The following is a 15,730-nucleotide window of genomic DNA, read 5'->3' as shown; positions in this document are numbered from 1 at the left end:
CTCTGTGTTCTGGTGACTGTTGTTAACAGGGTTTCAGTGATTCAGAGTTTGATGATTGTTTTGAGCTTCAATGATAGTTATGGGTCCAGTATGAAAATTGGATGAAAAGTGGCCTTACAGATTATGTGTTGTGCTTCAGTGTATCCAGTCTGAAAATTGATGAAACGTGGTACCTGGAGGAGAGAAGATTGTAGGCAAGCACCTACGTACTAGTATCTAAGCTAGTACAAAAGCTATAGAAGATCTTTGGAGCATTGTAGCAGGTAGCAGCCTGCGTACTAGTAAATGGATCGGCTAGTACAAGAGCAAAGGGGGTTGTAGCTCCCGTACTGGTATAAGACTGCACCAGTACAAACATTGTAAAAGGATTTTCTTATTAAGAAGAAGATTGAGATGACTTGCAGCAGGTGGTTTTCACCCACATTGGGTTTCCACCTTATATCTTTGTGTTCATGTGTGTGGCTCTTGTGTGATGTTCTGTTCTGTTATTCTGCACCTGATTACTGTTAATATGCTTAATAATGATCTGATGTATTTACTGAAGACTAAGCTAACTGAATCATAAGATTTCTGGATATACGCAAGTTTCTTTAGACACAGTAGCGTGTACACGCGAGTTCACTTAACTAAAGTAGCGTGTATGTTTCTGAGCATTGAAAAAGTTTTATTGATCTGATAATACTGATTCACCCCCCCCCTCTCAGTATTATTTCCAACAATAGATAGTTATTAACTTCTTCGGGCAGGATGGGATTTGATGCATGGCATGGATGGATGAATGGACTTCAACATAGAGCATTGAGTTTACGGGGGACTACTACAAGGAGATAGATGTTTGCTTCATTAATGAATATTAGGTGGTACAACATTTAGAGTCTAACTATTTACCTTTACTACACTGCCTATCTTACTTTTACTTATGTGCATACTAGACCTGTTCCACCAGACCTATATACTCAATCAATACTTGCCTTCAACCTAGAAAAAGAGATTTAGTGCTGTCCAACCCATGACCTAATCTTAGAAGAGAAGCACTGGATGGGATGGGGTCAAATAGCCCAAGACTTTGATTAGCTTCTTACCATGCATGCTTTCCCGATTGCAGGATGGATTGTACACTAGCCGGGAGGGATGGTTTCCTTTTATAAGATATCGTTTCACTGCTGCTGGATTACTTTATGATCCATCAGAAAACCTCATTGGATGGAGGACAGGCTTCAGACTGCTGCTAGGAGAAGATGTACAGACAGTCAGGATATGCTTTGTTTATCGCACTTGCTTTAAGATGCTATGCTGGGTACCGCTATTACTTGTTGTTCCGGCCGAGCTCAGGATAGGATACCTTTTGAATTTTGAATCCACTTGCTAGGAATGAATCAAACTACCTGTTCCCTTAACCTAATAGTTACCCACCTGAAGAACTAGACCTTCTACCCTAGAACACTTGCATTAATGAGATGCTTAGGAAGTATTGCTATCAACCCGAGCAGAGGGAATGGCATGGCTGGCATGAAACAATGACTTCTTACCCACTCCGTGCCTCTTTCTTCACTTATGTGTTTCCTAACTACCCGATATCGGATGATGAAAGCGCTTAGGCAAGTACGGTACAACAGCTATAGACCCGAGCAGAGAGAATAGCATGGCATGGAGATGGATGGCATGATACCACCTACCCCCCCTTATGAATGTGTTACCTGTCCACCGGAAGAGCCATATCCCTAGAACACCTGAATGAAGCGTTTAGGAAGTATTGCTATGAACCCCTTTCCTTATCAGCAGCACCGGATGGGATGGGGTCGAATAGCCGATAGAGAAGAAGGTTGTTGGTGGTTTCCCTCTAACAGAGATCGTGGAACTGTCAGATGGAATGGGGATTATGATCCATCAGAAAACGTTGGATGGACAGGCTTCAGACTGATAGGATATGCCCAGACAAAGCCAGCCAGGATCTCTTTATAACAATGAATCTTAGTAGAGAGGTATGGCCATCTATATGAATCACTTAGTGAAATGAGTCGGGGAAATGCTACGATCCCTTTCCTTTACTTTACTCCCCCTCTTGATGACATGGCAGGCGGGGCGGCGGCTGAATGGATAGTGTCATTAGCCAAGGACTTTTAGTTACATGCTCCTCCGGGTGGGGATGGTCCCGAGAGGGCGAGTGTCCCTTTCACTCAGATCGTTGAAACTGTCGGATGGGATGGGATTATGGTACATCAGAACAACCTCATTGGATGCATAAGCTTCTGACTGCTAGGAGATGCTTTGATCACTTGCCTTTAGGAATGAATCTATTAAGAGGGCACTCTTACTATTATCCCTATGACAGGTCTTACCTTATACTTCACTTTGACTATACAACTTCACCTTCAGAGCTAGGCATGTTAGCCCTAGACCACTTGAGTAATGAATCACTTAGTGTGGAGGGCAACTTTCCCTTTCAGAACCGGATCACTTTACCCCTGACTTACTTATTACCTTCAACCTAGGAGCATGGATGGACTTATGCCCAAGCCACATTACCCTTCTCTTAAAAGCACCGGCCGGGACCTTGCCCGATGCGGACAAGCTACTTCGTTCCTTACCTTTGACTTTCTTACTGCTTGGTGGACTATAGAAAAGGAAACACTCGCAAACAAATGCTAGAGCAAAGCTCCTAGGATCAATAGCTTTTCTTGGGGCACCGCCCATAGGAACTGGACGCATAGCAACAGGGACTGCGGCTGGATCAGCGAGAGGTCAAGTAAGGTTCTCTATCCAAGCAACCATATAGGGACACACACAGGAATCGTCCTTCCCGGGTCAAGTAAGTTAGCGCCTTACTTGTTTGGACTCTCTCTCTCACCCGTATTTCGATTTGGTAATAGCTTTAGCTAGTTCCCTAATGCAAAAGACATTTAGATCACCCGGTGGACCATATGCCTCAAACCCATGCCAACAACAGGGACGGAGTCACTCACTATTCATATGGTGAGGGTTTATATATAAAAAAATTGCATTTAGGCAAGTTTCATCCTTTTTTCACTTTCAAAGCCACAAAGCTCTTTTTTTGTTACTTCATCTTTCATATTTTGGATTCTCCCGAACATCTCAAATATGCTGATTGCTCAGCCTGTTTACTACCTGTTTACTCTTCTGAGTTATCCATGATCGATTGCTGGATGGCACGGATTAGAATCTAATTCCCCCATCTTGCAGTTAGACAGGTTGGATCAGATCATTGGAACTGCTTGGATTTAGTTACAGCCTTACTACTAAATTGGAAGAGCTTGGGCACGATGACCATTAGTATTACCTTTTTAAGCCTACTTGCTTTAGAGACCGATCAGTTGGTTGGTGGGTGGGATTCATTTTACTTATTGGGTGGAGGGGCTTATGGTCGAGCCTGCTTACGCATCCTTGGAACTGCTCGATTTCTTCGATCTAGAACCGATGAGATCTTATCGATTTAGACCCGTTTCTATCTTGATACCTGGATCTCTCTCTAGCCCGTATCTCTCTTGCTAACCATTTATCGATCTTGCTCTACCCGATCTATGAAGAGCTTTCCAGAACGCTTCGCTCCACTAAATCGACCATCGATCCTGAATGCGAAGAAATTCTTTTTGGTTTTTTTACCTGCCTGAGATCTATTGCTGCCGCCTTCGACCTGCTGAGAACTTGCTACATGCCTGAGATCGACCTTGTCTCCATACATTCGTTCTGCAATAAGACCTGCTGCTTCCAGCCATTCCCTCAAGCAAGAAGGAAGATGACCAGCCATCCCATTCAGCAAGCAATCATCCCAGCAGCAAGACTAGCGAGGCGAGCCATTCCCAACCCCACCCCTTTATGGATATATAGAGACATAGATACATATAGATAAGGGATATCTAGATATAAACCGGAAGGAAGTCTTACCTACTTTGTGTCGGGTTAGTTTTTGGATTGCATGCCCACTTCGTGTTTAGCAGATTGACTGTGCCAGTGAGTTTCGGGTTTTGACTTTTTCTTCATTTAGGTAGGGGCTTGCCATCATAGAAATAAAGGAGGCAAGTATCTTAATTTGACTTTTCATAGGCGTTACAATATAAAAACCTTGAAACAACGAATGTCTAACCTACGAAACACCAAACGCTTGCTAAATCGGCTACCCCCAATGCGCAGGCAAGGTAAGCATTCTCCACCCAGTAAGGTTATATAAATCACGAAAAGCGCGTTATTACATATATAATGAATTACCACCAGCCCCCACTAAGTAATAAAAGGGCCCCAGGGACGTCCTAAGAGGGTTTGAACGCGAAACTATGAATATGGTTTTGGCATTTGAGGGCGTGAAACCCAATAGCGGGTACGTGACTTCTTCTGGGGCGGGCTCCCACTTATTCTAAGGTGTGTATCGCTTCTTCCGGGACAGGTTCCACTTATTCTAAGGCGTTTATCGCTTCTTCTGGGGCAGGTCCCACTTCGAATTAGGCGTAGTACGTATATGATTCTGGGTTAGACGTGGTACGTATATCCTTCTGGGGCGGATTCCACTTCCTCTGAGGCATGTTCCATATCTTTTGGCATGGGTTCTACTTCCTCTGAGGCATGTCCCATATCTTTTGGGGCGGGGGACTTTGATCCCGATAAGAAGGCGTGGTTCGCTTCTCCTGATGAGGAGGCGTGGATGTTCTGATCCTGGCTCTGGTAACTCAGATTCCGGGGGTTCTGGTGGTTACCTTTTCCAAGCTGGGGTAGTTGTCCTGGGGGATCCGCTATAAAGGTAGCCCTCCCATCAACTTGACTGGGTTATAAGGAAGGAAGGATATGACATAGCATAATATCTTAAGTAATGAAGAATATCCAATCTTGTTTCGATCCATCCAACGTGATTCGTGAAGAAGCGATCGTGATTCGTCTCTCCACCAGAGTTGTAGTTGTGCACTTTCAAAGTCGAAATCATTCGTCCCGTTTCAAGGCTCATAAGGTGTATTTATTATATATGAGTATATGCAATTCTCTCACGTACATTTTAGGTAATTGACTGATCGCCAGCCCATGACCTAAAGACTGCAGGTTCGAATCCTGCCCCCGCCTCCCTTAAAAGGAGAAGGTTTCTAGACAGCATACTGGTAAAAGGATTCTAGTTAAGATGATGGCTTGGCCCTCCAGCGGAATAAAGAGAATATATGCAAATTAGATATAAAAGGGTAAGCAGCAGCAGGGCCCTCCAATGTCCATTGTTCCTTATGCGAGACCCTAATTGGCAACGGTATTTCATAAGAAAGAGCTAAAGAACCTCCCCAACTCTTTACTTATATAAGAAATCTACGCCTCATATCTTAGCTGGTTTTTTGAATGAAAATTGAGCATGTTAAGCACCTTTTACATATGGATTAGCACCTCATATATGACCAGTTCAGCCCTGCCTTTAACTCAGGCTAGCTCAAGATCAGACCAGCACTCCAATCTGCCCTCTTCACTGTCCTCTTATGCCTAAAATCAATCTACAAATGCAGGACAAGGCGCTGGTCCCAAGACAAATGGATCAGTCATACAGGGGTTGCAATCCTATATGCTATTCTTGGAGCAGTTACATACTTTCTAGGCAGCATCTGGGCGCAGATTTCAGGTGTGGTGCTGGTCTGACATCTGAACTGTCAGCAGTGGTTACATTTTATTTACAATTGTTGGGGCAGCAGTTAATAGCAAGGAGGGTACAGTTTTGAGGGTTAATAAAGCAGCAGAGGGGCACAGGTCTGACAGCATCAAGGCAGCAGTTACATTCTCTTTTTAGGTCATGGATTAACAAGCTATCTTCCCGTTCAGGGATCCCAGCCAGCAGTACTGGAAACAGACGCTCTACCTTGAACGGATCAATCACCTCAACCTGCTGATTACCCACCTGCCCGTCGCTTCAATTATTTGGAAACCGGCCTACCCTTATCAGGACCCTCGGAGTTCGGTTGCCGACGGGACCCGCTTATGCCTAGACCAGGGACCCGTTAGTTGGCCTAAGAAACGGCCCCGAAACAGACTCGAGGAAGCTATCCCTGCTTAACTTATTAGAGCGCCCACTGAGCAACATTCAGGCTCTTGGTTTGACCATCGACCTCAGCGAACCGGAACCCATCGAACACTACCGAAGGGACGGGCACAATTCCCTTATTCCTATGAGTGGTGAGGGAGTACATATACTAAGAGATAGAGGGATACATGTAGGGTGAGCCTAATACTATTTTGATGTAAGCCTTATGAGATGGTGTGGGCTGCTAGATGCTATGTAGATCAATAAGATCACATCGTGCTATGTACAGCAGAGAGAGTTGTTGAGTTACTGGGACCCCACACATCACACATTCTTTACACCTATGGAGGAGATTACTCCCACGCTAGAGAATGTGCAACACATCATAGGGCTTCCAGCCACGTGTGAGCCAATAGTCCTTATCAATCCACAGGACATAGACCCTACAGAGAGGTATGCATTGGTGATGTACATGTTTGTTTACAAGTTAATATGCATTAATGAGGCTATGAGGACTAGCAGATACATTCTGATGAGCACCTATCCATGAGAGTTGCATCACGATATAAGATTTAGGTTGTTTGTAGGCATGGTATGTTATGCAATGAGCAGTCATTCTGGGAACCTGATTCCTAAGGTAACATTTTCATTGATTAGATAGATGCATAAGCACCCATATAAATATGCTTTAGGGTAGAGATTATAGGCACAGATATATGAGGATCTATGCCTATGTGGAGGGCAGAGGGAAGGAGCTTGTATGTGCTAGTTTTTGATAGGTATGGGCATGGGAGCACTTCGTCAGGTGGAGACCATCCAAGGGACCTTCATAGAGTGGTATCCCATATTACGATCATATGTAGGCCATACAATGAGATAGGATGGGTGGCCACACTTGGAGTATCCCCTATAGGACATCAGATGGTGAGGAGCCTACCCAACTCTAGGTGTGTGTGCAAATTATAGGCAGGCGAGAGATATGGACAACATGTAAGATCTGTATGGAGAGAGGTCATACTACCACCCAACTAATATGGTACCACTACAGCGAGGATAGAGACCAGGTCCACTCCTTCATCCACCAAATCATCCAATGGGGATAGTGCCACTATAGTGGGGTATCAGGCCTATAGTATGACTGGCTCTTCCAGACAGGAAGATGCCTTGCACTAGGATGCTTGCACATAAGGAGTATTATACTATAGCTAGGACACGGCTCACATAACTATGACAGAGATCAGGGCCTATATGGGATGAGTTAGTGATTATATATTATGATGATACATTATTGGTTAGCATCCTACAACGGCAATAGATTAGAGGGCTAGTGGAGTAGAGAAAGAAAGTGTGCCTCCTATAGGACCCAGGCATCATATTGAATCCATTAGAGTCAAGCCATTAGAGTAGGCACCTCTAGCAGTAGTAACAGGCACATCGCAGGCAGGTACAGGGCCTCGAGTTTACGCTCAATAGGGCAGAGTTAGCGAGACTCCTACCGCTAGGCTAGTACAAGTTCTAGTTTAGCGATTGAGAGTAGGGACTGCTACTGTGAGGGATATAAAGGGCATCTTGGATTTTGTGGCTACTCAGGGAGGTACACCAGCTACTGGACAAGGACAAGCTAGCACATCAGGCACAGCTGTGGGGGATACTGAGGTAGATTTTAGGAGATTTGGAGGCTATGAGATAGGAGATGGAGAGTTTATGGGCTTAGGATATATTGCAGATTCACATTATAGAGCCACGGCTAGGGGAAAGTCCTTCTAAGGCTATAGTGGGCCTACAACGACAAAGAAGAGTCCAACCCAGTTTGAGAAAAGCATTCTTTAGGAGTGTGGCACCGTTTACTTCGCGTATAAGTACATCCAAAAAATACAGTGATCCTTCGAGACTACGGTGCAGTATTTCTTTCTCTATTTCCGGTTCAGCTGCTGGTTATCGGTAGGTGTAAAAATGCATCACTTGGGCAATTGCTTGCTAATCGCTGCTTCACTCGTACCCGACCTAATTAGTTTAGTTAGGTGCATTACACAGTAAGTCACTGATTGGGTGGATGGAATAGATAGAAAGATAGATGGACGTCGGAGTCGAACCGACCCTTCCTTGGACTAGGGTGGAAGGCAATAGTACTGCTTTCGACTCAATCTATTTATGAAACACTGAGCGTGATTTCTGACTGTTGTTTTATTATATATAGAAAAGGGAATAGGGGGGAGGATAGCCTCGGCGGCGTCTATCTGGATGATAGCTCCCTTATGCACTGCCCCCGATCGCCTGCGAAACCCAACCAAATGACGAAGGCAAGCGCCTCACTTTGACTGAATTAGATTAGCTTCTCCAATCCTCTAATAAAATAAAGCGCATTGATATGATTCGATTCCCATTCCCGGAAGCGCGAAAAGCGGCGGGATAGAATAAAAGCCAGCCGTCGGTAGTAAGTTTCTGAAACATCTATCTTATCATGCATGATTATAATGTGAAAGAAGCATTCTAGCAGCTATAACGCCGACCTGGCCATGCTGGCTGTGATGAATGTGTATTTTATTATCCTTTCTTACCGTTCTCGTGATGGGCAGGGTAACCTAACAACGCCAACTTGAAGTCTTTCATTTCCCACTTTTTGAAAGGAGCAACTAAATGAACAACGCCCACTTTAAGGTTAGCTTGTTGTAGTAGGGGGCCACACTTAAAGGACTTAATTTCACATTGATTTTAAGGCATGGTAGGGTCCAGAAGAAAGAATAATAAGATATACGGTCAGTAGGCAGGCCATAAGAATAGAGAATAAGAAGGTGCTTAAAGAAATTTGTCGGGGATCGGGACTTTATTACTGAAACCGCTAACAAAATGGATGAAAAATTGAGCATATGAGCCTGATTTTATACACTTCACTTAACTTTAGAATCCCCCCCCAATTCAATGTCTTCAAAAAGAAACAGAAATCCGTCGGAGAAATGACGGAACTTCTTACCAGAAGCACTAATAAAATGACTTAAAAAGGTGGTTTACACAGAACCAAAATAGAGAATCCCCTGAGGAGTCTTATTTTGTACACTGATGACCCCCCACTTAAAGCTACTTAAAGAGTTGTCTGAACTTTGATATATTAGCCTTACTTAATAGACTATCTTAGTCCATGCATTATGAAGTTCCATGTACACTGTACTTTCTTTCTTACGTTACCACCAGACGAGATTGATTGATCGAGGGACTACCTGCTTGGGGGTAGGCACCAAATCGCCTTGGAACTTATTTCCAAAAACCTTCTACTCTATACCTCTATACTATAACCGATCTCTACTCTATACCTATAGCTCTCTACCAATCTATTTGGATACTCGGCTTGGCTTGGTTACTTGGGGCTTGGCTCCCGGTTCAATAAAACATTCTAATTCACTATTATCGTCTGATCAAATATCTTCCTTAATAAAGGAGCCATCAGAGCCTCCTCCTCACCAAGCCTCACCTAACACAGCAGGGACGGGGATTTCCACGAGCCCCATAGAAGCTTAACCTAGCCTACCACAATAAGACGCACAATATACTTAAGGTTATGAAAATTTGGAAAGCACAATTGATTTTGAAGAAGAGCTGGATGCATGTCTTATGCCGGGAGTCTTATGCCAAGAGATGAGGAATTAGTCTTATGCCGGGAGATTACGTGCACCGATGATGAGTGATTTATTGATTTTATCTATTTGATTTAGGGCCAGTTTATAATGAATGAATACCCGATAATAGATTTCCCCTATAAAGCACCTTACCCGAGAGAATCAAAAGGCTGGCTGGTCATAGAGTTGAGAGAATGGAAACTACTAATCAACAACTACTGATGCACTAAAAACTAGTCTTATATAGTCGTTATAGAGAGAGAATCACTATTAGATTTCAATCTAGATAGAACAAAAACCTTCTTATATTTCTTTTATGCATTAATGTGAAATGTTAATATTAACTCTTATTCACTACAGCTTAAGACAACAGCAGCACACTCTCTCTTTCTTTTTCAAAGAATGGAGACTATGTTGTTTACTTACGAGCATATTGATCGAGTCATGTTATCACCAGAAAAACGAGATTGATATGATGATAAAGAAATGATGGAATACCTGGTTTTGCTTTTGCCCAGACACCTCAGTTTGCTTCGAACAGATTCTATCTAAAACCGTATCATTGAATGGCTTCTTTGAATGGCTTTTCTATGTACCCCGAACTACGTGAGTTCCCCATGTTATGTGTGACCGCTAGAATCGAAAGAAAGGTTGTTTCACCATGCGAGAAATAAGTACCCATTAACCCATCTCTATGAGAGGTTGCATGGAATTTATTGATTTGAGGTTGAGCGCCTTACTTGCTAGCTCTATTTTGATTAATGCAGGCGGGGTTTAGTACATGAATGCATTGTCTTATTTCGTCAGAATGCCATTTCCGGAAGTTGCTCTAAGCCGGTATGCCCTCATTTATAATCAATCTCTACATCAATACATATCTATACATAGGATACTTGATATATACGTGATACTTGCATCTTATCTAGGTTTTCACAATGGAGCTTACTGTATGTAAGGCAGTATCTTAAGGCTTGTTTCCATGGAACTCAATAATGGACAAAGCAGCTTGTCTCTAAAGGCTTAAGGGGAAATGGACTAAAGCTTTCCACTCTCAAAGTAAGGCTAGTACTTCTTATGGCTGCTTTCCCTCTACGGCTTGAACTCTCAAAGGCAAGTTACCTTCTGACACTACTACAGCTTAAGACAACAGCTTAAGACAACAGCTTTTGGCTTTCTCTTTCTCTTGCTTTGAGTTTGTTGAGCGAGCTTCTTGAGCTGGCTGGAAGAATTTGTTGAAGTGAATGGCTTATGCAGTGGGTTAACGGCTTAAGAAATACCACCTTACTGCTATAGAACAACTTACTGCTACAGCTGGGCCCAGTCATATATTAGCATCTCTACGTGTCGCATCTCTACGTTTTCACATATGATACTCGCATATCTATGATTAACTTGCATCTTTAGCTAATTGACACGCACGACAGACTAAGGCTTAAGGGGCACTCTATGGCTTTCACTGACAAGTGTGGGACTAAGGCAATGACGACTACAGCTATAGTATATTAAGGCTAAGAAAGTAAGAAAGCAAGAAATAGATACCCTTAGAAGGCCTTACTCCATGAGACCAGGGACTAAGACCAGGTTGTTGGTGCATCGTAAAAAACAGGGCCCTTACTTCTTAGGGGTCACTCACTATTCATATGGTGAGGGATTTATCGCTCATCCATCCGATGGGTGAGGGACGGAGTCACTCACTATTCATATGGTGAGGGAATATTTACAGAAAGAAGGAGGTGCATACAGCTGCTAGTAGGATGCGGTTACACGACAGGTATTAAGAGATGGGTTTCATCTCTAGGATAGTATAAAATCGGTTTTCTGACACTACACAGCTTCTTAATACAATAGCTTTGGGCTTTCTTTCTCTTTTGATCGGAAGGAGCCTTTTGCCAAGTACACCAAGTCCCATAGATGCCTAACCCACCATAGATATGCCTAACCTGGTCCCACAGATACAGCCTTGAACCTTTCATCTTCAGCCTTCATCAACAGAATAAACAAGTACCGCAGGTGCCAGTCCCACAGATGCCTTTACCTTTTCACCCCTGGAACCTTCTGCCTTTTCATCACCAAGGACAACAACAGATTGATGCCTCACCAGGTCCAACAGAAGAGGATGCCTTTACCCTTTTGCCAGAACCCTCTCAACAGGTACCTTTCGCCTCTCACCTTTCGCCAGAACCCTAGAACCTTTTGCTTCCCATCACCAGAATCAACAAATAAGGCCGGCCAACAGATATAACTATTCCGGCCGAGCTCAGGATAATACAATTGATTAATTAGAACCCACCGGTTAGGAAGAGCCCTATCTGACCTCTACGATTTCTTACCAAACAAACTGGAACCACCTGACCTGATATATGGAGCCCGAAATCACAAATAAATGAGTTCGCAGGACAATAGGGCTTTAGAATAGAACATATGCCCTCTATGGATGGGATTTCTTAATTTGCGTTATTAAATATATGATAAATATTATTTACCTTGCACCACCCAAACAAGCCAGGATCATAATTGCTTTCCGAATCTACGAACTTCTACTTCATGACTTTTGATGGATGGTCCATGAGCCGAATACTCTTAGTTGCCTTTCTTTATGAGGGATGGAATAGCGACGACGGAGCTGGGTAGATGGATCGATGGCTTGGCTGGATGGGATTACGGGACATCAGAGAATAGAGCGTTGGATGGACGGGCTTCAGACCTAGTATATTATATAATGCCTAGACAACCAGCCAGGATATCTTTTTACACTCGTCCTTCTTTTTCTTTGTAGGAACAGCCCTTCAAAGCAACAGATTAGATTGCATGGGTTTATCCCTTACCCTTCTATTCTGACTGCCGGAACCCTACGATTATGGATGGAGAAGGAATAAACTGAAAGGCTATCATTTAGCTACTTGCCTAATGACAAATTACATTTACCAACCCAGTTGAGGTGAGGATTATGTCCACGACCCATGCCAACGACGGGTTATATATAATAACAAATGCATCTGATAAGCTTTTCCGCTCCGCACCTTGACTTGAAGATGAAGGTGCCCACAGGAAAAAACCTTTACTGGGTATGGCATCCTATCTCGGACATGACCTTGCCCCTAAGCATGTGATTGGAGACCGCCATTCAACTTTATATCTGTAGATATTGGCTTGTGAGCAAGCAGTGTTCATTGGCAAAATCACCAACCTTTCATCCCCGCTAAAAACCTTTCTCCCCTCCCTATGAGGCGGCTTCGTGTTCGGCATCGGCCTTGGCTTCATCCTTGGCTCTTCATCTTTAAAAAGAGAATAATTGGGGTTGTACAGATTCTGACAGTATGATCCAGATGGGTTCCCGAACTCGAGTTTGTCTTTTGTCAAATCGCCGAGTTAAAGCAGTTCAGGAAGGTAATATCGAACGACCTAAGAAGTATGAGTTCGTGTGTGCGCGCGAGGGGCCAGGTTGAAACGGTTTCCCGCATCGTAATTACATATATAAAAGCTAAATATGCACCCTACTCAGGCGAGTGAGTTGGGGGAATGAAGGAAGTTGGAACGGGTTCAGGTGTTGGTGCCACAGGCTCAGGTCTTATCAGAATCATTAGGGGCATGTAGCTCAGCGGTAGAGCATTAGGGGGTTTAACCTAATGGTCGCAGGTTCGAGTCCTGCTATGCCCAGCTGCCACAGACGTGGATGACCTAGCTTAAATGTGATATATGTAAACATGACTCAACTTTGCATTATGCAAAAGCCCACAAAGGCTATAAACTTGTCGCCAACGGTGGCGTTAAAATTCCGTTTCATTCCCTTAAATTCTGGCTTTAACTTTAATTCGATGGTTCTTTGTGGATTTTTTAACTTTGATTCGACTTGTATTGGCTTTAACTTTAATTCGATGTTTCTTGGTGGTAACATTAATTCGAGAAATTATAGTGGTGGTGCTTCGGGGTCAATTGAGTCGGCGTTCTGGAATAATTTGTACAAACTTATAGAGGATTCAGGCTCTAGTTATCAAGCCTCTAAGGGTGGTCTCTATCACGATGAAGTAATAAAATTGATGATCTTTAACAAATCAAGAGTTCTTAAAGGGTTATCTTATGAAGAGTTGGTCGATTTACAGAGAGAGATAGAGGATCTCTCTTTTGGTTATGATGAAGAGTCTTTGTTCCTAAGTGTTTCGGTGTTAATCAGACGGTTAATTGGTACAGATATGATTACTGCTAAGTTGTATCTAATTGAGATGTGTAACCTGTTCGAAAAGGATTTACTTTATCTTGAGAAGTTTGGTAACTATACATTAGAGGCAATCATGATTTATGTACTAGGGGTGGTGTTCAACTGTGTCCAGAGTTTACCTCTCGTTAGGGTCTCTACTTTGATCCAACAGCTTGAGTCTACAGTACGAGTTCAAGCTTATCATCTGGGAATGCCGAATCCGAAAGCTGCAAAGAATCGAAAAGAGACAAAGCGCAAAGTTACTAGGAGTCATTATGCTATTGGGGCTAGCTTGGTTCAACTATTAGTTGAGCGACAATTAATTACTCTTAACACCACATTTAGCTATACGGATGACTACCCTATTTCGAATAGTAAGGGTAGGTTTAAACCTTCAAAATGCTTTGCTATGTGTAACTTTGATCCCACTATTCTTCCAATCAAATTCAATCTGCCCATGGTTTGCGAGCCATTGCTTTGGAATTCAAAGGTAGCTAACCCTTCAACTTTAGAGGATATTGAAGGTGGGTACTTAAGTGGACTCTCAGGAGACATGTATAATCGATTTCGTATCTTCTCTTCTAAGAGCCTTACCCATTTCTATATTAAATTGCATTATCCACAACAGATGTGCGATGTATTAAATAAAATGTAGTCACAATGCTTTAAAGTCAATAGTCATGTATTGGAGTTTATTCGGAGCAATCGTGATACCTTAGAAGAAGTGGGTCTTCTGAGGGAGAGGACCTTACCTCATAAATACCGGCTCATAATACCTCATAATACAGGCTCTTACTACGGGCTCCTAATACAGGATACAGGCTCAGGATACTCGCTCATAATACCGGTTCATACTACTGGCTCATAATACCTCTGACTACGGGCTCATAACTGACTATATCTTCCTCCTGATCTTCTCGGATCTTCTCGGATCTTCTTCCTTTCATGCCCAACAACTACTATCACACCTTCGAGAACGCACGCTAGCTTTCCCGACACCCACCATCCGCCTTCTACCCATAGTTGCAGAGCGTAGCGAGTCTGTCCTATAGAATGGGTCACTTTATGAATGGAGGTATCGGCTTCGCCTTCCTTCCATTCACAGAGAATATCCTTCTATCCCCAACAGCCTTTCCCAACAGCCTTTCCCAACAGCCTTTCCCCGCACCCACCATCCCCCACAACCACTTTCTTTCTTCCCCCGAAGAGAAACATTCCCCCGAAAAAGAATACTATCCACCATTCCTATTTCTTTCATCAGCCCTCTACTATCCCCAACCTTTTCTTATAGCCTTTCAATCACCCCAACATAATTCTTGACTTTCCTGCCCTACCCAACCTTCTATCCCCAACAGACTATCCCCAACAGATTGGTTCTCGTGGGCGGGCTATCCTATCTATCCTTATCTCTATCCTTTCTCCTTGAATGCATGAGCATCCTCGGGGGCACCTCATGCAGGCTCCCCACTCACCCTGACCAGCTTAGGCCTTTTGTAGTTCTTGTTCCCTGAAAAAGAAGCAGCGCCCATGCTTCCCTTCTTGCTCCCTCTTTACCTACTCTGATTCGCTCAGGGAAGCCTTCCTTGAAAGCTACGGGATCGGTAGAGCCAGTTCACCTTTCATAAGTAAATGATCCAGTTGATCAAGTTGATGAGCCATAGCTATCAGTTCCAGATCGAAAGGAAGAGCCTAAGTTTAGTGATCGGAAGAAATAGTCGGATGCTTGCTTGAGCCGAAGAGCCTGATGTTTGCGAGTCTGATGCTCGTAAGCGAGATTATGGTGTTTGTGGCCGAGATCCTGATGCTTCTGTTGCAGATCGAGACTATGATCTTTGTGTTCGAGATTGAAAGTAAGTGACTGATGATCGTGAGCTAGATCCAGACCTTCGTTATCCTTATCCAGCACCAGCAACAGAGGTAGTAGAGGTG

General features: G+C 43.4%; 1 non-coding gene across 1 annotated transcript; it reads left to right on the top strand.

The window, feature by feature from the left end:
• The first annotated feature begins 13,190 nt into the window (after positions 1-13,190).
• Positions 13,191-13,263, top strand: TRNAK-UUU (transfer RNA lysine (anticodon UUU)). Its single transcript has one exon. It is a non-coding gene; the product is annotated as a tRNA-Lys (tRNA).
• The last annotated feature ends 2,467 nt before the right edge of the window (positions 13,264-15,730 follow it).

This window comes from Pinus tabuliformis, chromosome 3_2, assembly GCF_031772625.1.
Source record: "Pinus tabuliformis cultivar Carrire ecotype Pingquan chromosome 3_2, CPIR1, whole genome shotgun sequence".
Taxonomy (NCBI): Eukaryota; Viridiplantae; Streptophyta; class Pinopsida; order Pinales; family Pinaceae; genus Pinus; species Pinus tabuliformis.
The sequence above is the reverse complement of the archived record's forward strand: the minus strand, read 5'-3'. Positions and strand labels throughout refer to the sequence as shown.